The 25528-nt window shown below is 39.0% G+C and overlaps 1 pseudogene; it reads left to right on the top strand.

Annotated features, from left to right (window-relative positions):
• LOC100895072 (elongation factor 1-alpha 1-like) overlaps nucleotides 1-18822 on the top strand; it is a 37595-nt pseudogene extending 18773 nt beyond the window's left edge.
• The last annotated feature ends 6706 nt before the right edge of the window (nucleotides 18823-25528 follow it).

Raw genomic sequence — 25528 nt, forward strand, 5'->3', positions numbered from 1 at the left:
GTTCTCAAGGGATTTGGAGATTTCTTTTAAAGTTGCCTGCTAGGCATTTGCCCTTTATTTCTGGTACTTCTCTCTGCTGTTTTCAATACTGTTATTTGAGCTAACAACCAGGTTAAGTTTTCTAGTTACTCATGAATGTAAAAAGTCATAGTTGTATATATAGGAAAATGTGCATGAATATAGGTTCTTTAAGTAACCTGTATTTTTTCCCTATGAATTCCCAGTGCCTAGAACAGACTCTGGCATATAGTAGGAACTGGATACATGTTTGCCAAACGAATGAATGAATTTCTCAATTCAACTTGATATAGTTTACCACAATTGTTATTTTAAAAACATAATCTAAGATTTTGGTTTCTAGTTTCTAGTTTATCACCTTCACTGCTACACTCTTGCTGCTATTTGGAAGCTTTCTATTTAGTGCTTTAGTCTCTGGGAAAGAAAAGATGTGCTTAGAATCTCCATCTTGTTAGTACAAGCACTATGAAGAAGTCTGGAGGTTTCTCAAAAAAACTAAAAGTAGAGCTGCCATATGATTCAGCAATCTCCCTGCTGGGTATATACCCCAAAGAAAGGAAATCAGTGTTTCAAAGAGATATCTACACTCCCACGTTTTTTGCAGCACTGTTTACAGTAGCTAAGATTTGCAAGCAATGTAAACGTCCATTAACAGGTGAATGAATAAAGAAAATTTGGTCTAGATACACAATAAAGTATTATCCAGACATAAAAATGAATGAGATCCTGGCATTTGAAACAATAAGGATGGACTGGAGATCATTATGTTATGTGAAATAAGCCAGACACAGAAAGACAGGTATCACATGTTCTCACTTATTCGTAGGATCTAAAAATCAAACAGTTTAACTCATGGAGATCACAGGATGGTTACCAGAGGCTGGGAAGGGTAGTGGAAGACTAGGGGAAGGTGGGAATGATTAATGGGCATGAAAAATAGTTAGAAAGAATTAATAAGACATGTATTTTATAGCACAACCAGGTGACTACTGTCAATAATGACTTATTGTACATTTAAAAATAACTAAGAGAGTGTAATTAGGTTGTTTGTAACACCAAGGGTTAATTCTTGAAGGGATGTATACCCCATTCTCCATGATGTGATTTTTCACATTGCATGCCTGTATCAAAACATGTCATGTGCCCACAAATATATATATACCTTCTATGTACCCACAAAAATTAAAAATTAAAAAATTGAAAAAAAGAATCTCTATCTTGGGTGTGGGTTGAATGGCAGTCTCGTGTATGAGTGTCCTTGTAAATATAATGTTATGAAAGTTTCCTGCCTTGCCAGTCACAGAAATCAAATATTATCTGGAGTAATCTCCTCATTACCCCAAACTGAAGTAGCCTCTTCCTTCTCTGAGGCCCTCTAGCAATTTTTGTTCTGTAGGATTTTCATGCATTCATCTATTAATTCAAAGGCATTTGTTATTAACTGAAGCTATTTTAGAGTCTTTACAATTTTGTTTTTTTGTGACAGGGTCTCACTGTCTCACCCAGGGTGGAGTGCAGTGGAGCGATCTCGGCTCACTGCAACTTTCACCTCCCAGGTTAAAATGGTTCTTCCACCTCCGCCTCTCAAGTATCTGAGACTACAGGCACATACCACTGCACCCAGCTAGAATCTTTACAGTTATTGATTTGTCTCCTGAAGAAGATTTTAATTGCTGCTACTTACCATGCTTGTGATTTTGGGCACTTAAACCTAGCCTCAGTTTCCCTTTCTGCAAATGGGAATGATAATAGAATCAGTCATAGAATTATTATAAAGGTTAAATAAATACTTTAACTTGTCCAATGGCAAGGGCTTAATAGACGTTAGCAATTTAATAATAATAATAGCCATCATTATTATAAATCAGATTCTTGAGGACACAGTCTCATGTTTCATATTTGATAGTGCAATGTTCAATCAATATTTGTTGCATTAGTTTTATCTTACAAGACTGTGAGAGGTTTCAATACACAGCAAAAAATAACTCTGGGGTTGTTATTTCTCCATATCATCATCAAAACAAGCTGCTTTGGCTGATAGAAGACCAAAGTCTTTCATTCAAGAGGCTTTGCGTTCTTTTCTCATAGCCTCCAGTTCAAGTGCTTAGCTTTCTACCTCCCATTGTCTCCCAGAGGATGAATTGGTTTAGGTTGACTGCTGGCTCCTGATCTTTGCAGAAAGGCTCCTTATAGATCTCTACACTTACGAAGAAACTTTATAGAGCTCTCGCTGAGTAGAGGAAGAGTTGTACAAACAGGAACAAAATGAAGCCAGTGTTTCTGGGCTTATCACTTGGCCCCAAAACTGGGTAATAAATAGGAGGAATCCAAGGGTGTCATGTAGGAACCTGTCAATAGCACCCATATGTTCTCTCCTAAATGGTTTTGAGCACAGTTGTGCATTTAAAAGAAACAGAATACTTTCAAAATTGTCTTTCTAGGTGCTATGTTAATATTGAATGTAAATGGCAATTTTACAAACTGGGCCCCAAATTTTCATAGTCTAGATTTAAGAAAGGAGTCTCCTTTTCTGGTCTGTACTATATTGCATGTTGGTAAAAATCCAGTGTCCTTATCAAGAAACTCTATGTAAGATGCAATCAAGACTGTGACAGGCACATTTTTCAGTAAGGTAAGCATATTTTGGAAGGTCCAGGCAATGAGAAATGGGACCAGAGGTGTGAGCATTGCGTGTCTCATCTAGGGATGGGGCTTTATCTTTTGGGCAATGTGGAGCTGCTAACAGTTTTTAATCCATGGATTAGCAGACTCTTATTTGTGTTTGAGAAAGATCACTCAACCTGCAATATGCAGTGTGTGTGTGTGTGTGTGTGTGTGTGTGTGTGTGTGATGGTAGACAGGTTGGAAGTTAGTTCAGAGACTAATTCCAAGTGAAAGATGGTGAGAGCTGATGAAGGCAGAAGAAGTAGAGATGGAGAGGGTTGATAGGTATTAAGGAGGTCGAGCTTAGTGACTGGTATGATTTGTTCTTGGTGGTTGGATGTACTTTCTGAGGGAAGGAGGCTCAGACTGAGTGGTAGATGTTGGAATCCTTGTGTTTCCTTCTTTGAGGTAAGAAATGCAGGTGGATGAGGCAGTTTCATTATTTCAATTATCTACAAATTGATGATGCCAAAATCTGTACTTCCAGTCCCTGCCTTCTTCCTGTGTTCGAGATCCCACACACCTACTTCTCTATTGGACGGCTTCACCAGTTCACAGGTGCCTGAACCCATGTCCCCAGACAAACATGGTTATTTTTGCTTTCTGAGTCCTCTCTTAACCTTCATTCTCTCAGTGAATGACACCACCATCTACCCTGTTGTTGCTCATGCCAAAATTTTGGGAATTATTCTTACTTCATCTCCTTGTGCTACTCACCTCTATTATCCCAAATTCTGTCAGTTTAATGTCTTTAATATCTATTCAGTCTGTCTGTTATTTTCCAGCTTCGTGTTCAAGAACAGAAAGTAGAAGTAAGGTGCTGAGCTACCAAGACAGGGTCCTATATTAGAGTGTAAGATTTCAGAGATGAAGCAACTCTAAATGATTAAAGTTATTTCTATGTAGTGACTGGAAATTATCAGATAAGGTCTGAGCTAGAGAGGTCACAGCATTGAAAAAATGAGGTGCACACCTCTTTCCTATATATGTGAGAATTATCCACTTTATAAATCCGTAACAGTTGAAAATGGCAGACATTCAACTTTTAAGCTATACTTGCAGTTAAAAGGTGCATGGAACCCTGGTGACATTAACTAGGTGTAGCCACTATTGGCTTTGAATTTAGAGTCACAGTAGCAGAAATAGTATATGGTGCTGCAAGATTGTGGGCCTTACACAGAAGTAACAGTGTTGACTGTAGTGTTAGTGGTTGCACTAGGAGTATGCTTCTGGTGCAGGAGTGGCAGCAGTGCAAACAGCAGTGTCTAGTAGATTGATAGCCCTTACTTGACTAGCTCTGTAGTGTGCTTTTGGGCATTGGTGCTAGCTGATTAGACTTGAGCCCTTCCAATTAGTCAGAAAATGTGGCAGACATTTTTCCAGCTGCAATAACGGAAAACATTATTAGTAGTGGCTTAAGCCACCAGGATTTTAAAATAAGTTTGGAGTTAATAGCTACTGACTTTTTTTTTTGAGACAGGGTCTCACTCTGTCACTCAGGCTGGAGTGCAGTAGTGCAATCTCAGCTCACTGCAGCCTCTGCCTCTCAGGCTCAAGTGATCCTCTTGCCTCAGCCCCCAAAGTAGCTGGGACTACAGGCACATGCCACCATGACTGGCTAATTTTTCTATTTTTTGTAGAGATGGGGTCTCACCATGTTGCCCAGGCTGATGGCAAACTCCTGGGCTCAAGCAATCTGCCCGCCTCAGCCTTCCAAAGTGTGTTACTGACATTTTGTCAATAGGCTGATAGTGTCAAGGTTCTCTTTCAGCCTCTTGGCCTTTCCCTTAGGCTGAAGTATTTGTTATGACAAGGATCAGAAGACAGGACAGGTTAGCACCAGCTGTATATTTTATTTTAATCAGAGGAGCCAAAGGCTTCGTTAAACTCCAGCAGACTTAGGCGTACATATTATTCGCCAGAGCTGAGTAATATGGTCAACTAGCTGCACGGAAATGTGAGAAATGAGTATTTAATGAGTATTTGGAGTGTCCAATCTCTATGATACAAGTGAAAATGAAGAATTTGAGAAAAGGACAGCTAATCTACGGTGTTGGCCACTTAAAATAACCTTTTAAAAAATTGTGGATATTGCTTCAATCAACCAGAATCAGTTTGTTGCTTCCCACAAAGAATCCTGTATGATAATCAATGGTTTAAAAACGAATACAATCAAATATGAAGGGAGATAGGAATTAAAGATGATTCTAAAAGCATAGAATTAGAGAATGGTACCTCTATTGATTGAAATAAGAAAAACATTTACTAAGGGGTGAATGATTATAGGCTTACCCTGTTTACTCCTTTACCTGTTTTTAAAATGAGAAGTATGCTGCCACAGCTGAATCTCTAATTGGTAAAATATGTGGCAAAGATATTTTTGAATTGGAAAACCTCACTTTACCTGTTTCAGCTGCCACACCTGAATATCTAATTGGTAAAATATGCGGCAAAGATATTTTTGAATTGGAAAACCTCACTTTACCTGTTTCAGCTGCCACACCTGAATCTCTAATTGGTAAAATATGTGGCAAAGATATTTTTGAATTGGAAAACCTCACTTTACCTGTTTCAGCTGCCACAGTCACCTCTTCTCCATTTGGCTGGCTTCTCCTGGTACATTTAAAGGTAATTTTGAATTTTCAGTATTATCGTGATTGCTTTGAGAATGGGGATCCAGCTTTTCTTTCATAGGGCTTGTTACATAAGTGGTAGAATTAATTGTTCAGTAAGGCAGTAATTGAGGTTGATTAAATAGTGATTTAGTGAATCTGTTACAATATAAGTTCGTAAAAGTGCAGCCCTTAGTTACTGATTTTCTTTTTATTACTTTTTCTTTGGGGTAAAATTTATTGAAAATTGACAATAAGAAAACCCTCTCAGAGTCAACTCACAATACCAGTGTCTTCCCACCACCACAGACTGCTTGCTACCTCAAATGCCTTTGAATGTTCACTGTCTGTACTTGGCTAACTTTTGCCCTTCTTTTAAGACAGCACACTTTAAAAATTATGAATATTGCTTAATTTGGCAGAGCCAGTCACTATTGCTTTCCATAAGGAACCCTTTGTGATAATCCAATGCTTGGCACCTCATAAGATCATGGGTTGATGTCACCTCCTCCAGAAAGCCCATCCCTAAATTTAGATACCCCTTCTTTTAAAGGGGAAGGCCCCTTGCTTTTTTTTATCTCTTTATTCCATGTACTTGAGACAGGTTCTCAATGCATGCTTATTGAGTAAAAGAATGGCTCAGTATTGGAGAGCTGATAAGTAACTGGATATTGTCTTGTCAATGGGGGGATGAGAGTGTCATACTAAAGAGAGAGAGAGCTCAATCCAAGCCATTCCTAGAGTATAAAAAGGCCAAAGATTAGGAGAAGGATGAGATGAGACAAAAGTATATAGATGATGTTTATGTAAAGCTCATATTGCCTTGGATATTAGAATATTGGAATCTTTTCCTGCCTGTTATGGGAAAGTTTTTCACTTGCCTACAGCTCTAAAACTTCTTTTGCTTTTTTGCCACCTGCTTCAATTACTTAAATCCCCAGAGGCTTTACACTCTGATATAGTTTGGCTGTTACCACCCAGATCTCATCTTGAATTGTAGTTCCCATAATCCCCACATGTTGTGGGAGGGACCCAGTGGGATATAATTGAAGCCTGGTGGCAATTACCCCCATGCTGCTGTTCTTGTGATAGTGGGTGAGTTCTAATGAAATCTGATGGTTTTATAAGGGACAGTTCCCCCTTTGCATGGCACATCTCCTTCCTGCTGCCATGTGAAGAAGGACATATCTGCTTCCTCTTCTGCCATGATTATAAGTTTCCTGAGGCCTCCTCAGCCATGAGTAACTGTGAATCAATTAAATCTCTTTCCTTTATAACTTAACTTTCCAGTCTCAGATAAGTCCTCATAGCTGTGTGAAGATGCACTAATACACTTCCCAGCATAACAGAACCTCCTAAACTATGGCTACAATCTCTTATACCTTCCTGGGGAAGCCCATGCTTTCTCATCTCTCTAACCGTCTTCTATTTTAGCAGCTTTGGATAGAAACTATGATGGTGGTATCTCTCTGCCCTCTCTAATCTTCCAGATTGTCAGGCAAAGGAAGTAGCTGGATCTATTCTATATCCATTACCTTTCTGTGTCTCTTCAGAACCAAAAAGACTATCTAGTTATAGAGCCCCAGATCTGGCTTACCATTAAGCTGGCTTATCTGGTATACTCACATACTTTGGACCTTGAAGAGGCACAGTCATTTGCCCCTATAGCTCAGTAAAATACATTCCAAGAAATCTCATTTTTCCAGGTTCCTGAAGGAATCTGTGCTAAGTTTCCCTTTCTGCTACCCCTTCCCTCCCAACTTAATCCATAGTTAATTGCCTTTTTCATGTCAGCTGGCATAAGGACTCGGAAATGTTTCAGCTTTCTTAAGACATCTTTTCCTAGCTTGATCCAGCTGTTTTTCCTTGTGGTTCTATTTTGATGCTTGATATGATTGTTCATACTGTAATTTTTAAATCTGAAAAATTCTCTTGTGTTTTTAGGAGTAAAGTGCTGTTTGGAAATCTTACAAATAAATAGACTTAGGTTTCTTCTTCCTATCAGAAGAAGGAAGAACAGGCTTCTCCCTCCCCATGTTCCTGTAATGTTTTGTGTATAGAGGAAGTCAAAAACTTACTGCTTTCACCTGCTGTCCACTTCCTTGTTTGGTGACAGCCATTGGTCAGTGATTTGTGGCTGAACCAGAAGCACTGCCCCCCAATAAGAAAATTAAGGTCAAACTCAATCTTCTAATTTTAGAAACAAAATAAAGTGGCTTTTACATTTCAAAGGCCATTATGCCATTTATTTCAAAAGTGATGTGTTATTCATACTTGGCTTAAACTGGGCCAGCCTATTGGAGTATTTTGTGATAATCAGCTACCTGGGGCTCCAGAATTGCTGCAGGATCTTGTTAAAATGGCTGCCTACTCCTCCTTGGAGAATTGTGAAAGTACAAAAAGAAAATCATTGTGGTTAGAAAAATCTTTTTCTGCTTTATTATTCAAAAGCACTGCTGTTAGCTTCTTCCGTGGGAGTGTCTCCCAGGGATAGTCTTAATTATTGATGGCTAAATTCTCATTACTTAATGGAGTTTGAACTTTAAGGGGAAACAAGAGGGAACTTTTCTTGCTAATTGCTGACACACATTGTCTCCCCTGCATTCATAGAAGATATTTGCTTGGCAGAAAAGAGAGATCAGAGACTGGAAAGAGGCAAGAGAAAGGCGAGACAGGAGAGAGAGGTATGCATTGACTTCACATCTGGAACCCTACGAGATGTTTTCTGGTTGTAATTAGAACTTAGCACTACTCATCCCTCCCATGTAAGAGTATGTAATAGGGAGGAAAATTATTGTGAATAAAACATTGTTGCTCTTCCATAGAGATACTTCTGTTACAGGAGAAGTCCTTGGTGAACTTGAATATGAAAAGGTGGCCTAGAGGGGCAGAACCCTGACTTGTTCTTCATCATATATTGAGGAGATTTTAGAGTTGGGAGAGCTGTAGGGATCTTGGGGAGATAATGTGCAAAACTGGAAGGAAAACAGTACAACTCCTTGGGATGACCCAAGGCTCGGTAATGTCTTTCAAGAGCAAGAATGTCTAATGCTTAATTTGAACTTGTATATGTTATGTGATATATACCACTTTTCCCCAGAGAATTCTGTAAGTCAGCTTTTTTTGTTTGTTTTTATTTATGCATTTTTTTTTGAGAAGGGGTCTCACTCTGTTGCCCAGACTGGAGTGTAGTGGCACTATCTTGGCCCACTGCAGCTTCCACCTCCTGGGTTTAAGCAATTCTCCTGTCTCAGTTTGCTGAGTAGCTGGGGTTACAGGCACACACCATCACACCAGGCTAATTTTTTTATTTTTTATTTTTATTTTTTAATTTTTTTTTTCTTTGGGGGGGGAGGAAGGCAGGAAGGGAGGGAAGAAGGATGGTAGGGAGGAAGGAAGGGATGAAGGAAGGAAGGAAGGGAGGAAGCGGGGAGGGAGGGAAGAAGGACGGTAGGGAGGAAGGAAGGGATGAAGGAAGGAAGGAAAGAAGGGAGGAAGCAGGGAAGGAGGGAGGGAGGGAGGGAGGGAGGGAAGGGAAGGAAGGAAATCAAGCAATGAGAGAGACATTGCCGACCTGGATCTAGAGGTTTACAAGTTGATTTCTTTTTTTTTGAGAGAAGGAAAGAAAAAAAAAATAAGTAAAGGAGAGGAAGAAAGAGGAAGAGAAAGAGGGAGAGTAAATGGAAATATTGCTTTATTTTGAAAAAGATTGAGTATTAATAATGGCCAATCAATGTTTCATTTAAACTTATGGGTAGGTGTGATGTGGTATTGACAAGAATGTATATTTTGTGTATTTGAAGTGGAGAGCTCTATGAATATTTATTAAGTTTACTTGTTCCGGATCTGAGTTCGAGTCCTTGATATCCTTATTAATTTTCTGTCTCATTGAATCTAAGTCTCGTATCTGGGTGTTAGGATCGTTAGCTCTTGTTGTTGCATTGATCCTTTTACCACTATATCTTTGTTGCTTTAAAATCTATTTTCTCCGATACAAGAATTGCAACTCCTGCTTTTTATTTATTTATTATTTATTTTTGCTCTCCATTTGGTTGGTAAATCTTTCTCCATCCCTTTGTTTTGAGTCTTTGTGTATCCTTGCATGTGAAACAGGTCTGGATGTAACATGCCATTGGGTTTTGGCTGTGTCTTTTGATTGGGGGATTTAGTCAATTTAAATTTAGGGTTACTGCCATTTGATGTTGACTGGCTGTTTTATCCATTTGTTGGTGTAAATTCTTCTTTATGTTGGTGCTCTTTACTTTTTGGTGTATTTTTAGAAAGGGTAATACTGGTTGTTTCTTTCTGTGTGTAATGCTTCTTTCAGAAGCTCTTGTAAAGCAGGCCTGGTGGTAATATAAAATCTCTGAGTTCTTGCTTGTTCATAAAAGATTTTATTTTTCCTTCAGTTGTGAAGCTTAGTTTGGCTGGATATGAAATTCTGGGCTGAAGGTTCTGTTCTTTGAGGATGTTGAATATTGGCCCCCACTCTCTTCTGGCCTGTAGAGTTTCTGCCGAGAGATCTGCTGTAAGTCTGATAAGCTTGCCTTTGTGGGTAATCTGACCTTTCTCTCTGGCTGCCCTTAGTATCTTCTCCTTCGTTTCAACCCTGGTGAATCTAACGATTATGTGCCTTGGGGTTGCTCTTCTTGAGGAATATCTTTGTGGTGTTCTCTGTATTACCTGGGGTTGAATGCTGACCTGCTTTGCTAGTTTAGGAAAATTTTCCTGAATAATATCCTGAAGGGCATTTTCCAGCTTGGATTCATTCTCTCTGTCGCATTCAGGTACACCTATCAAACGTAAATTTGGTCTTTTCACATAGTCCCACATTTCTTGGAGACTTTGCTCATTCCTTTTTATCCTTTTTTCTCTAATCTTTTCTTCACGTTTTATTTCATTAAGTTGGACTTTGACCTCTGATATCCCTTCTTCTGCTTGACCAATTCGAGTGTTTAAACCTGTGCATACTTCTCGGAGTTCCTGTATTGTATTCTTCAGTTCCATTAATTCACTCATACTCCGCTCTAAGTTGTCCATTCTCAATAGGATTTCATCAAACCTTTTTTCAAAGTTCCTAGTTTCTTTACGTTGGGCTACAACATGTTCTTTTAACTCACCGAAGTTTGTTATTATCCATTCCTTGAAGAGTGATTCTGTCATTGGGATGCACTCGTTCTCCATCAAGCCTTGTTCCATTGTTGATGTTGAACTGTGATCATCTTTAGAGGGAGAGGCGTTCTGACTTTGAGTATTCTCAGCTTTTTTACGCTGGTTTCTTCCCGTCATTGTAAATTTATCCTCCTGTCGTCTTTGAAATTACCAACTTTCAGATTAGGTCTCTTGAGTGGACGTCCACGTTGTTAGTTCCCAGGGCCAGAGCAGCGGCGTTAAAACTGATGGTGCTTTTCTGCCCAGGATTCTCCTGTCGGGCTTCCTTCTTGTGTCCGTAGTAGGCGACTCTGCCTTCCCGGGGCTCCAAACCTCAGTCAGAAGGGGAACCGGTCCTGTTTACTCTGCGCCGAGTGCTCTCGCGCGGAGGTACCATCTCAGCGGCTGCGCCGGGCTCTGGTGTCCTGCTGGGGACCCGTGCAAGTCCTCCGAACCTGTTTACTTTGCTCCGAGAGCTGCGCGCCAAGGTGCCGGCGAAACCGCTGCACCGGCCACGAGAGTCGCGCTGGCCACCCGTGTGTTTCCTCCACTGGGGGCTCTCCTGCTCCGTGAGCGACCAGAATTTGTCTGAAAGTGTGGCGTCCTCTAGTTCTCCACGCCTTCCCGGAGAGCTGCAATCCCGGGATGTTAGCGATCGGCTATCTCGGATCCATCTCTCTTATTTTTTATTTTTAATAGAGATGGGGTTTCACCATGTCAGCCAGCCTGGTCTAGAACTCCTGGCCTCAAATAATCCACCCACCTTGGTCTGGGGTTACAGGTATGGGCCACCATGTTCAGCCTAAGTCAGCTTTTGCAGAAATAATATTGCACAACAAACAACCCCAATCTTAGTAGCTTCCAACAACAAACATTTATTTATTTTTTTGTTTCAGTCTGTGGGGTTAACTGCAGTAACTGAGCTCCCAGCTGCAGGTCAAATTTAGGTCTGTTCCTATGGCTTTCATTTTTTGGCTCAGGCTGAAGGAGCAGTGGCTCCCCTAAGCAAGCTCTTCTCAAAGAGGGCTGGAGCAGAAATAGCCAAGCCAGACTGGGCAAGCACTTTTAAAGCCTCTGCTCAGAGGTGGCTTACATAGTGTCTGCATCAATTCCACTGGACAAACCCAGCCACATGGCCAAGCTCAGCATCAAGTGGGTAGGGAGCAGAAGTCTACTCCTCCCTCAGAGAAGGGGAGAAGGGAAGAGTGAACATTTGAGAACAGTGTTTGCTGAATAATGTCATTCACATTCTCCAACCTTCAGGAAATCTGGGAAAGTTCACTGGCATGCACGCATGTGCACTGCCTTGAATTAGTATTTTTATTTTATTTGTTTATTTACTAATAGAATAAGGGAAAGTGTGAGTTGCAAGTCAGGCTGCCACAGAGTAAATTCAGATGAACACATCACTGAGCTCATTAAGATTAGGAATCCAAAGCCAGATGACCTTGAAAATGCAAGTTTCACCGCACGGAGTCTATAATTTGCAGAAATCGTGTGTGTGTGTGTGTGTGTGTGTGTGTGTGTGTTGCAGAGAATTTACCCTTCAAAATCCACGGACTGAGCATTCAGATCAATCCTCTTTCTTTTTTTTAAAAAGCCCTTAATGACTGAGAGACCCTAGTTTACAACTGCACTACATGTAAACTTTGAGACCAGTAAAATTATTCACTCTGGTTCTGCTTGTTGAAAACCAATTCATATTCTTGAGCCTATCTCATTTTATACCACCTATTTTTCCCCCAAATAAAAATCACGTGATTCGTTCTACGAGACTCACTCAAACCCTTGAGTGAGTCAATTTTCTATCCAGCCTTTTAGTGTCACCTCTGTTTTCATTAAGATATCTGGCAAAGAAAAGGGAGAGACTTCTTTCGCCAAAGGCTTGAACCATTGAACTTGAAAGTTCAGCTCCTGTTTTGTTCCTACTTTTTTCTACAGGCTCAATTAGGGGATTCAAAAACCAAAACCCCAAGGCTCATTGTTTGTCTCAGTTTTGCACCAGCTTTCTGCTACCTCCTGAACCCAGATCTTTTCGTATTGTTTTTAGATTTGAAGACTTGCCGTCTGTCACTTTTTAATAAGTGCACCATCCACATAGTCATTTTCAGACAACTCACCCAACCCAACCATTTCTTTTCCCCAAACAGAAGCTTATTTTCTGTTTGATTTCTTTTTCACTTCTTGCAGAAGAATCCTTTGCCTGAACTGACAAAGATGAAAAAGAAAGTGACAATATTCTTTTGCTTCACAATACAGGAGGAGTGAGGAGGAGGTAAAGTATACTTTTTAAGGAAGGGAAGATGAGGTTAAAGGAAATGGATGGATCCATTGAGTTTGAAGACGTCCACCCCACAGGACCTCCCTGCCTGACTCAGCTTTGCATGGCCTTGTTAACGTTTTTATATTCCCTTGTCACAGTGACTTTTCCAATGGAGAAAAGAGACTGGACAAAGAAATTATTTCAGTAATTTTCCTCATTGCTCCCTTTGCTCCCATGGGTGTCTTTTCCAAGGCCGACTGCTTACTGCTAGCTAGAGTGGGCTCCTCTTCTCCTTCCTACTGTTATTCTTTCGAAAGACAGTTGTGGGTTGAAGAAAAATATCGTACCATGTTCTTGTCATTTAGAATTGAATTAACTAGCTGAGAAAATTGCTATCAGGAACCAGTTAGCTTTTAAGTTTGAGAGTTCCTTGTCCATAAGAACATAGGATTTTAGAGCCACAAGATAGCTAGAGATTGTCACTTCCAACCACCTTACTTTATAGATGGAGTTCCAAAGAAACTGAAGGCTTTCCCAAGGTCACACCACTAGTTATTGGCAGTCCTGGGACTATAGCCTATTTGTCCTAATTCTATTCATCTCCTTGCATCTAATTTAATTCCAGAATCTAGATTACAATTAAAGGCACAGACATGTTAATCTTTAACCTCTTAAGTGGCAGACTGAGTTTTAACAGAGAGAATGCTGAAATGCTTGGTATAGATAATAAGGGGGGGCACTGGGAAAGAGTAAAACTGTCCAAGATTAAAACAGCTTCCCAGCTTCTTGCTTTTAGTAGAAATATATCTAACAAGAAAGTTTCAAGCATGCAAATATAAAGAAAAAAGTCTGATTGTCAAAGCTAACCTGAAACATTTTCTCCTGCATCATCCTGGGAGACTCCAGAACAAAGAAACACAATGTCATTAATAAAGGAAGGAGGGATTTGAAAGGGCTCAGTGCTTTTACGCTTAAAACATATTATTTCTTTCTTCCAGGTTTATAAACATGATTTTGGAGATTGAAATTTCTTACAAAGCAACACGGTCTCTTTGCTCTATTTCTGTAACAATAACACTGAATTTAAATAACTGTAATCTTCAAATAGGCTACAGTATCTTGCAGATATTTTTGAGTTGTTTGATCACTTTCTCATTGCCAGATTCCTCTGTAGGGCGCAGCTTTGAATGGGCTTTTAATTTTTTCCCTATATTTCTTTATCACTGCAACCTTTTCTGATGGCAAAAAAAGAATGGGAAAAGCGATTTCAATAATTTCCCTCACCACTTCCTTGGAAAGTAGAGGGTAGAGGCTGGGAAACAGCAGTTGTGGATAAGGGTGGTGGGGCAGGAGTGAGGAGTTGTGGAAATATTATTTGAGACTTAATTTATTTCCTAAAGGGAGAAATCTTGAGACTCCAAAATTGAGAAAGTTATTTAAAGTTGAGTGTTCAAATTGATAGAAGGGAAGGAGATAACATTAATAGGCACAGAGAAGTCTGCATATCTTAGATGTCATTGCAAAAACATGTTCCCCCTTTTGCTGTTTTTCCCAGGACGTGGAGCATACAGTCTCTGAGTATAGAGCTTTCCTAGAGGTGCCCTCCTTGCATCATCAGCCCTGTCTCCTCCCCTTGACCTGTCCTTCTTCCCTGTGCTCCCTCCCTCTTTCTGTTTCTCTCTTGCTCTCTGTTCTCTTTCCTTCTTTCATTGAATTGCCTTTCTTTTATGTCTAAGATTGTTTTCACATTTATAAGCCTCTTTTATTTTATTTTAAATTGTATTTAATAATAACAACTGTGTTAATGCTAGCTCCCTTTTATTGACCATGTTTCTAAGGGCTTTCTGTATATTTAATCACCACAGAACTACTGATCACTGTTCTTTCCTCCGTTTTACAGATGAGGAAATGAAAGTAAGAGAGTTGAATAGCTTTTTTATAGTTTTTTTTTTTGACAGAGTCTTGCTCTGTCACCTAGGCTGGAGTACAGTGGTGCTATTTTGGCTCACTGTAACCTCTGCCTCCTGGGTTCAAGTGATTCTCTTGCCTCAGTCTCCCGAGTAGTTGGGATTACAGGTGCCTGCCACTACCCCTGGCTAGTTTTTATATTTTTAGTAGAGACATAGTTCCACTCTGTTGGCAAGGCTGGTCTTGAACTCCTGACCTCAAGTGATCCACCTACCTTGGCTTCCCAAAGTGCTGGGATTACAGACATGAGCCACCGTGCCCAGCCACTATTTATGTTATTTCTGTTGAAGAGACAGTAATTGGAAGAGCTGAGATCTGAACACATGCTTTTCTGATTAGAAAGCCTGTTTTCTAAATGTTATTATGCTATCAACAGCCATCTCCTTCCTCCCCTCCCTCCACCCACACCATCTCCCAAATCCCTAAAACTCAAATCTTTGCCCTCTATGTGATCTCTACACTTGGCATCAAAGTTTTTGGCCAAAAAGCATGCTGTGTGATTATTTCACCTTTGACAATAAAGGTGGAGCTGCACTTGTGGTGTTTGTCTGTTAAGGATGAACAGAGCAAAAGAAGAGATGCCTTGGTTAATTGGAGTGCAAGATTCTGAAAGGTTTCTTAGAGAAAAATAAGAAAGACATGAATTCATTCAACTTATTCCACCGATAGTTATTGTCATTGAGTCTGTAGCATTCAGAAAAGAAAGGACTCCGCTTGAAAAGAAAACCACTCAAACAGCCCTCCTCATTCCTACTTCCAGGTGCTCATTAAGGAAGTTTTGTTTCAAAATACTTTGATTTTAAAATAGAGTGTCCAGAGTTCCTGGATCAACAATTCTGACAGGAGTTTAGTCTTCTATTTATTCTCAGAAAAGGAACAAAACACATTAGGCTAAAGAAATCAATCTCCATCCTCCCCCCACCTTCTCTCCCCTTTTTTCTTTCTTCCTGCCCTGACCCTCCATCTGAAAGTCTTTGTCCTAGCTGTGCAGAGAGCGTGAGAGACTTGGAAGCAGCCATGGTCAAGTGTTCTGTTCAGCACAAGCCCTGCTTGGTTGGAAAACTACTTCTTTTCTCATTGTCAGTATTTCTGTAAAAGAAGAGAGAGGCACATGAAAACAGAAACACACCTCTCCTGCTTCCTCGGCGACTATTTTTTGTACCTATGGCAGTTGCTGTGATACTATCTAGGGGGTCTCCCCAGCATGCCACAGTCCTGTGTTTGAACCTCACATCCCTGGAAATTTCACCTCCAATGCAGCGGGAATTTGCTTGATCAGTTCTGAAGTGTTTTGGAAGCAGAGATCATGATGGCTGTTGGCAGTGGTTGATAGATATGAAAGAGAGTAAAGATGAAACCCATCATGTTTAATTTTATTCTAGACTTTAGATGGAATTCCACTACTGAATTTCAGAGGTTAGAAGTCCAGGACTAGCTCCCATGCCTGCTGGCCTTTGTGAAAGAATGTTAATTAGAATAGCAATGTGAAAACAACTGCTGTGTTACTTGCCTGGCTTTAGGTAGAATCTCATTGATGATAATAAACAATATTTGAATGGCTTCTCTGTATTAGGTTTTGCAAATGTTATTTCCTTAAATCTTTACAATAATTCTATGAGGTAGGTAGATCATCTTTTACCCATTTTTATGTATAAAGAAACTGAAGGCTGAGTGAGGTGGCTCACACCTGTAATCCCAGAACTTTGGCAGGCACGAATTCTACCACTGAATGACCGATGCAATCTCAGCATTTTGGAAGGCCAAGGTGGGTGGATTGCCTGAGGTCAAGAGTTCAAGACCAGCCTGGCCAACATGGTGAAACCCTGTCTCTACCAACAATACAAAAATTAGCTGGGTATGGTGGCAGACACCTGTAATTCCAGCTACTCGGGAGGCTGAGGCGGGAGAATCACTGGGACCCGGAAGGTGGAGGGTGCAGTGAGCCGAGATCACAGCATTGCACTCTAGCTTGGGTGACAGAGTGAGACTCCATCTCAAAAAACAAATAAAACAAAAAACTGAGGCTCAGCGTTTTTGGAATATTTCCCCAGAGACATTTAGCAAGGACTGGGACTCAGAAGCCCATGAATCCTCTTTCAATTTGATGCACTGTATATATTATATGAAACAAAGTATTTTCTGTCTTTTAGGAAGGACTGTAGAATGGAATATATGTGGATAGAAGGAGGAAATAGCCAAGAGCTCAACATTATACTATTTAGGTAGTCAGCCCTAGAGTCCTAAGAGGGAACTAGAGTAAATGATGCTTTGCAAGAAGTCACTAAAAGTCTTTGGAAGAAAAATACTTATGGTATTCACAGGTGATAGTGACTTGGGAGATAGATATTTAAAAGTTATAAGGATGAGGGTTTCAGAATTTATTAAGTGGACTAGAACACAGAAACAGGACGCATCTTCAATATTAGTGCCAAGAGAAAGCTGGAAAGCATCCATTACAACAAAGTTTGTGCATTTTCATGATGCAGTTGCTGCCAGAACACAGGTGTCATGAAAAACATGCCTGAAAGCCAAAACGAGAAAAGAGAAGACTCCCATCAATGCTGTTGTCATTGGACACATAGGTTCAGGCAAGTCCACCACCACTGGCCATCTGATCTACAGATGTGGTGGTATCAGCAAAAGAATCATCAAAAGATTTGAGGAGGAGGCTGCTGAGAGGGAAAAAGCTCCTTCAAATATGGTTGGGTCTTGGATAAACTAAAAGCTGAGCCTGAAATGGTGTCATTGATATCTCCCTGTGGAAATTTGAAACCAGCAAGTGCTACATGACTATCATTGATGCCCCAGGACACAGAGACTTTATAAAAAATGCGGTTACACGCACATCTTAGGCTGGGTGTGCTGTGCTGATTGCTGCTGCTGGTGTTGGTAAATTTGAAGCCGGTATCTCTAAGAATGGGCAGATCCAGGAGCATGCCCTCCTGGCTTACACACTGGGTATGAAACAACTAATCCTTGGTGTTAGCAAAATAGATTCCACTGAGCCCCTCTACAGTCAGAAGAAAAACAAGGAGATAGTTAAGGAAACCAGTACTCTCCTTAAGAAAACTGGCTACAACCTTCACACAGCAGCATTTGTGTCTATTTCCGGTTGGAATGGTGACAGCATGCTGAAGCCAAGTGCTCACAGGCCTTGGTTCAAGGGATGGAAAGTCACCCGTAAAGATGACAATCCCAGTGAAACCACGCTGCTTGAAGCTCTGAACTGCATCCTACCACCAACTTGTCCAGCTGACAGTTCCTTTCATCTGCCACTCCAGGACGTCTACAGAATTGGTGGTACTGATACACTCTCTGTGGACTGAGTGGAGACTGGGTTTCTCAAACCTGGCACGGTGGTCACCTTTGCTCCAGTCAACATTCCAACCAAAGGCAGATCTGTTGAAATACACCATGAAGCTTTGAGTGAAGCTCTTCCTGGGGACAATGTTAGCTTCAATGTCAAAGATGTTCATTGTAGCAACATTGCTGGTAACAGCAAAAATGACCCACCATCCTGTAATCCCAGCTACTCGGGAGGCTGAGGCAGGAGAATTGCCTGAACCCAGGAGGTGGAGGTTGCGGTGAGCCGAGATCGCGCCATTGCACTCCAGCCTGGATAACAAGAGCGAAACTCCATCTCAAAAAAACAAAAAGAAGCTTTTGGGCTGAGATGATGGGGTTTTCCAGATACAGAATCATGCCATTTGCAAACAAAGATTATTTGACTTCCTGTCTTCCAATTTGAATACCCTTTGTTTTTCTTGCCTGATTGCCCTGGTCGGAACTTCCAATACTATGTTGAATAAACATGGAGAGAGGGCAAAAAAAAAAAAAAAAAAAAATGACCCACCAATGGAAGAAGCTGGTTTTACTGCCCAGGTGACTGTCCTGAACCATCCAGGCCAAATCAGTGTTGGCTATGCTTCTGTAATGGATTAACACACAACTCACATTGCTTACAAGTTTGTTGAACTGAAGGAAAAGATGAATCACCATTTTGGTAAGGAGCTAGAAGATGACCCTAAATTCCTGAAGTCTGGTGATGCTGCCATTTTTGGTATAGTTCCTGGCAAGCCTATGTGTGTTGAGAGCTTCTCTCACACTACTCCTCTGGGTTGTTTTGTTGTTTGTGATATAAGATAGACATTTGCTATGGGTGTCATCAGAGCAGGGGACAAGAAGGCTGCTGGAGCTGGCAAGGTCACCAAGCCTGCCCAGGAAGCTTGGAAGGGTAAATGAATATTATCCCTAATGCCTGCCATGCCAGTCTTAACTCTTTATGCCTGAGGTTGCAGTTTTTTGAATTTTTGCACTCAGACCTTCGTGATGACCTTGAGCAGTAGGATATAACTTTCACATGCTTAGTGTTTCAATAATGGAAAACTAGGCATAAGTGGATTTTAATCAGTGGTGGAAGAACCGTCTCAGTCTCAGAATTATTTGTTTCAATTGGCCACTTAAGGTTAATAGCAAAAGGCTGGTTAATGATAACACTGCATTGTAAAAAGTTCATAAGGAATGGAGACTGTTTTGTAGATTCGTGTGTGTGTGTGTGTGTGTGTGTGTGTGTGTGGTGTGTGTGTGTACAGTTTTAAGTTATTCGTTTTTAAAATCAGTACTTTTTAATGGAAACAACTTGACCAAGAATCTGTCACAGAATTTTGAGACCCATTGAAATAAAGCCAAATGAGGAAAAAAAGTTTGGGAGATAAGGGAATATGAAGACTATTTAGAGAGCCTAAATTGCTTCTGTGGATCAATCCTGGGGTCACACAGTTGAGGACTGAATTTCTGATGGTGGTACAAGTAATGACAAGATGGTTGGGTTTTCTTAAAATATTAGGAATTCTCACCAGATATATTCCAACTTCTTTAAGTAACTTATGAATTCATTATCCATCAATTTTTCCAAGTTGTTTCTTTAAAAAATTGATAAGTTTAAAAATATTAAAGGCAATATTCATGGTATTGAGAAAGAGTCAAACAATGTAGATAGGTATTGGTGAAAAGTAAAAAATCTCCTTTTTCATCCCCCCCTTTTCCTGGGTCTACGCCATCTTTAATAGTTTTCTGTGTTGATGCCAGCATGTTTCATGAGTATGTTAGTACATTATGTATGATTTTTTCCTTTTGTCAGTTTCAGACCAATGAGTTGTTCTGCTAACCTTCTCTAACCATGACGGATGTGGGATTTTTTCATATTATAATGAAATTATTTTTCTAAACATATTCTATGTATTTCAACATATCACAATTTTTATTCTTTTTGATGCTTAAATTGAATTTGCTTCTGAGTGCTGTTGGTAGAGTTTCAATAATCTTTTATAACTTTTTTTGCGTTCTAGTACAACAGGTTTTCTAGGCTTTCTTGTATATTCTCTGCTCTCTGCCTGGAATCAACTAGTTTTTGAAGAGCCTTGTTCCTTTCTTGGGAAATAGAATTTAGAAATTGCTATTAAGGCATAGAAGGGGTCATTGATCATCATTATTTTTTATTTTTTTAATGGAAGGAGCTAAAAAAGATATATATTTTTTGAGACGGAGTTTCGCTCTTGTTACCCAGGCTGGAGTGCAATGGCGCAATCTCAGCTCACCTCAACCTCTGCCTCCTGGGTTCAGGTAATTCTCCTGCCTCAGCCTCCCCAGTAGCTGGGATTACAGGCACGTGCCACCATGCCCAGCTAACTTTTTGTATTTTTAGTAGAGATGGGGTTTCACCATATTAACCAGGATGGTCTCGATCTGTTGACCTCGTGATCCACCCGCCTCGGCCTCCCAAAATGCTGGGATTACAGGCTTGAGCCACCACGCCCGGCCAAAAAGATTTTTTTTTTAAAAAAGTAAGTACTATATTTCCAATTCAAATGTAATGTTATAGGGTTTTACCTTTTCGAATATAATATTTTATGATTTCTTTTCATTTTTGCTAAAAGTCAGTGTAGTTATATCATGTCCTAACTACATTGATGTAATTATAATGTGATTAATCCAGCTGTGTGTGTGTTGTGCATGTATGCATTTTACACACATAATACTATCACAATTATCTAAAAAATATTATTACTATCAATATGAGAGCAGAAAAATTTAAGAATTTCTTTGCAGTTTTTTATTCTTTAGCATATATCACACTAGGCATATAGGCTCAAATTATTGTGTTTCAAAGTCATTTGAATTAATTATTCTTTGCATGGTACACAGTTCTTTTGTTTCAGTTTTGCTTTTGATTTTAAGGGGCTTTCATTTTTGTTTAATTTTGTTTTAAACTTATGATAAATATTTACATGGCTTCAAAGTCAGATCTTCAAAACAAAGTATAGTCAGTATATTTTGCCCCGTCTCCTTACCCTGTTCTTTCTCTTGTATATGCTTATGAGCTGTTAGTTTATGCTTCCATTTAAAATTTATGAGCAAATATGTATCTATGTTTATATTCCTTCCCACACCCTTTCTTAGATTAAAATGTAGTATGCCCTTCACAGTATTCTGCAACTTTCATTTTTCTCTTAACATATCTGGGAGATGACTGCATAGTTGAACATAGAGATTTCTTCATTTCTTATTGCAGTTACAGGGGATGTATTTTACATTTATAAACCAGTTCCTTATAATGACAATTAAGTTGTTTCCAGCCCTTTTCTATTAAGAATAATTGTCTTGCACAAAAATTATTTAATAATTTTGCCACTGGATATTTGGGATAGATCTTTGGAAATGGAATTGGTGGTTCATAAAATATATCACTAAGAACATCTTTGTGAAGGGGAAACTGAATTTAATGTACATTTAGTGTGAGTTTAGGATGATATATTTATGTAGTTTGTCATCATTTTGTGCATGAATTACGTTAGCTGTCTCATTATTGGAATCTCTTCCAGGAATGTTCTTCCCCATCCATTGTGCCAGCTCACCTCCATCGGACACTGAGTTTTAGGATCCACGCTAGAACCCTCACTAGGCCATGGCAACAAGGATATCAATGACAAATTAGTTAATAAGTGCCAACGTTCAAAGTTTGTATAACTAGTCATTGTACAGAAATTACTAATCAGGAGTTGTGAGGTTGAAATACTTTTCTAAACTCTCCATAATGAAAATATAAATTTTGATAACCACCAGGTTAAGGGAAATAATTTTTCTATCGTTAGGAAGAACTTTTTCTCTTTTTACAAAATTATTGTCATGTAAAAAAAAAATCAAAGCATGCATAACCAAAACATATAGGAAAAATATTACATATGTGTGTCAGTCTAAATACTAGGTATTTTTCCTGGATTTGTGATGTTTGATAACTTTGCCAGCTTTTTAACATTTGTAACTTTTTTACTTCTTTTTTTCATTTTAAATAAATATTTTCACTTGTAACTTTATAGTAACAATTTTGTGATCTCTTAAAATACAGCCACCCAAACTGCATTGGTTTCAGGCCACATATAGCTGTGCTATGCCTTTACTTATTGGAGTGATAGATCCTGTGGCTTTCAATAACGGATCAGGCAATTACAGGCTGAGTTCCAGTGGGAAGTGCACTCTTCTCTTAGGAGGCTCTGCAAGTCACAGCAATGGGTTAGTAAATGTAATTTTCTTCAGGAATATCCCTTTCCTTCACAAGAGGTCACACCAGGGCATCTAGTAATAAATACTTAAGCAAAATAATGCAACCTACATAGTTGCTGTCTAGTTTGCTCTACATAGAAACTCCCTTGCCCTTTCCCAAAATAGATTCCTCTAAAGTCCCATTCAATTTTGATGTCAGCTCAAAGATTAGTATTTTGTGATCATATTTCATCAGTTCCAGATGTGATTCTTGAATGGGAAAATCATGAACAAAAATACTAAATGATAAACCAACAAAGCTACCCAAAACTAGTACCATCACAAAAATATGATAAAATATAATAAAATAATTTATTTAATTAAAACAATTTTAATTTTTGCAGATTCACAAGGTATGTGTACAGTTTTGTGTGAAGATAATTGTATAGTGATGAAGTCTGGGCTTTTAGTGCACTCATCCCTGAAGAGTGAACATTGTACCCAGTAGGTAATTTTTCAACTGTCACTCCCTTCCCACCCTGCCCTCTTGTGGAGTTCCCAGTGTCTATTAATCCTCTGTGTTTGTCCATATGTACCCACTGTTTAGCTCCCGCTTATAAGTGAAAACATATGATATTTGGTTTTCTGTTTCTGAGTCATTTCATATAGGATAATGGCCTCCAGCTTATCTATGTTGCTACAAAAGACACGATTTCATTCTTATTTTTAAATGGCTGTATAGTAATCTGTGATATATGTACCATATATTCTTTATCCAGTCCACTGTTGATAGATACTTAGGTTGCTTCCATGACTTTGCTATTGTGAATAGTGCTGTAATAAACATACAAATGCAGGTGTCCTTTTGATAGAATAATTTATATTCTTTTGGGTATATATCCAGTAGTGTGATTGCTGGGTCAAATGGTAGTTTGAGAAACCTCCATACTGCTTTCCATAGAGGTTGTAAATGTAAATTACATTCCCACCAACAGTGTGTAAGTGTTTTATTTTCTCTGCATTCTTGCCAACATCTGTTGTTTTCTCACTCAAAAAGATTATTTGCCTGTTTACCTCCACTTCTCCCAGAATATTTTGATGGAAGAGTGACAAGGTAACATCAACAAATACTCTCATTTGGAAAGAGAAAAAATTGGGTCGTACATAGCAGTCACCAGTCCCTACCAATTTTTAAATATTGCTGAAGAAACATGTTGAGGATGCTTACTGTGGAGTAGAAAACATTCCTTGTGTCTTCTCTTTCTTTTTCCTTTGATCAGTATTTCTAGTCATCAATTTATCGAACTTTTCAAAGAAGCAACTTTTGAATTTATTAATTGTTTCTACTTTTTGTCCATTTCTATTGCATTGATTTCTGTTATCTTTATTATTTATTCCCTTACTTTGCATACTTGGGATTTAATTTGCTTTTCTAGTTTCATGTAGTTACCATTTGGATCATGTTTTAGACCATGTATCTTTTCTAATATAAGGATCTCAGACTCTAGGTTTTCCTCTAAAAATTGTTTTAGCTGCATTTTTCAAATTTTGATGTATTTTTATTTTCATTTGTTTCTAAATAGATAATGTAATTTCCTTGTGATTTCTTCTTTCACTCTTGGTTTATTTAGATGTATGTGCTTAAGTTCCAAATATCTGGCAATTTCCCAGGTATCTTGTTATTGAATTTGGTTCCATTCTATTGGAGCCAGAGAACCTGCTCTGTACGATTTTAATCTTGTAATTTATTTGAGACTTGCTTTATGGCCTAATTAGAGTCTCTTATGGTGACTGTCTTATATGCATTTGAAACAAAAGTCTACATTGCTATTTTGGGGTTGTGTTTCTATAAATCACAACTATGTTAAGTTGTTTCATAGTGTTCTATATAACTGTGTGTGTGTGTGTGTGTGTTTATGTGTATGTTTGTTTGTGTGTCTGCCTGTGTATGTGTGTGTGCCTATGTATGCATGTGGTTTTGGTTTTTTTTTCTTCTTGTTTTATCAATCTCAGAGAGCAGAGCATTGTCCAGTATAATTATTTGTCTCTATCTCTTTTCAATTCTATAAAGATTTTTTCCACATATTTAAAAACTCTGTTATTTGGTGAATATGCACTTAGGATTCTTATGTTTTCTTTCCATCATCATGAAATGTTCTTCTTTAAACCTAATGTATTGTTTGTTCTAGTCTGTTTTTTCTGATATTAATATGACCACACCAGCTTTTATTGAGTACTTACATGGTATATCTTTTTATATGTTTACCTTCAAACTATCTATGTCTGTGTATTTAAAGTGAATTTCTTATAAAGAGTAAGATTGGATCTTGGTTTTCTTAGACTTTTTATCAATATGGTCTGGCTTAAATCTAACATCTTGCTATTTGTATTCTATTTGTCCCATTGTTCTCTGTTTCCTTTGACCTCTTTTCTGGTTGTGGGAGCTCAGAAAACAATAGCCCCAAATGAAGCCCTAAGAAGCAGCTTCAGAAGTGAAAGTTTTTCTCTGACCTCCCCTTACTCTGGCCTCTCATTCTCCTCAAAGGCTAACACCATAGAAACTAGGATCCCTCTTCCCCAAGGCAGGTCGTAGAAACCAAACCCTTTTTTCCAAAGACAGCTGTCCAACCCAAAAACACTATCCTATAACTTTCTCGCTGCCTGTCTATGTAAAAACTGGCCATAGGGAATCCTTCCCAAATCATTTTATGAGACCAACATCATTCTGATACCAAAACCTGGCAGAGACCCAACGAGAAAAGAAAACTGCAGGCCAATATCCATTATGAACATAGATGCAAAAATCTTCAATAAAATATTGGCAAGCCGATTGCAACAGCAAATCAAAAAACTTATTCATCATGATCAAGTAGGATTCATCCTGGGGATGCAAGGCTGGTTCAACATACACAAGTCTATCAATGTAATTCACCACATAAACAGAACCAAAAACAAAAACCACATGATTATCTCAATTGATGCAGAGAAGGCATTTGACAAAATTCAACAGCCCTTTATGCTAAAAACCCTCAATAAACTCGGTATCGATGGAACGTATCTCAAAGTAATAAAAGCTATTTATGACAAACCAACAGCCAATATCATACTGAATGGGCAAAAACTGGAAGCATTCCCTTTGAAATCCGGCACTAGACAAGGATGCCCTCTTTCACCACTCCTATTCAATATAGTACTGGAAGTTCTAGCCAGAGCAATCAGGCAAGAAAAAGAAATAAAGGGTATTCAAATAGGAAAGGTGGAAGCCAAATTGTCTCTATTTGCAGACGACATGATAGTATACCTAGAAGACCCC

This window comes from Callithrix jacchus, chromosome 8, assembly GCF_049354715.1.
Source record: "Callithrix jacchus isolate 240 chromosome 8, calJac240_pri, whole genome shotgun sequence".
Taxonomy (NCBI): Eukaryota; Metazoa; Chordata; class Mammalia; order Primates; family Cebidae; genus Callithrix; species Callithrix jacchus.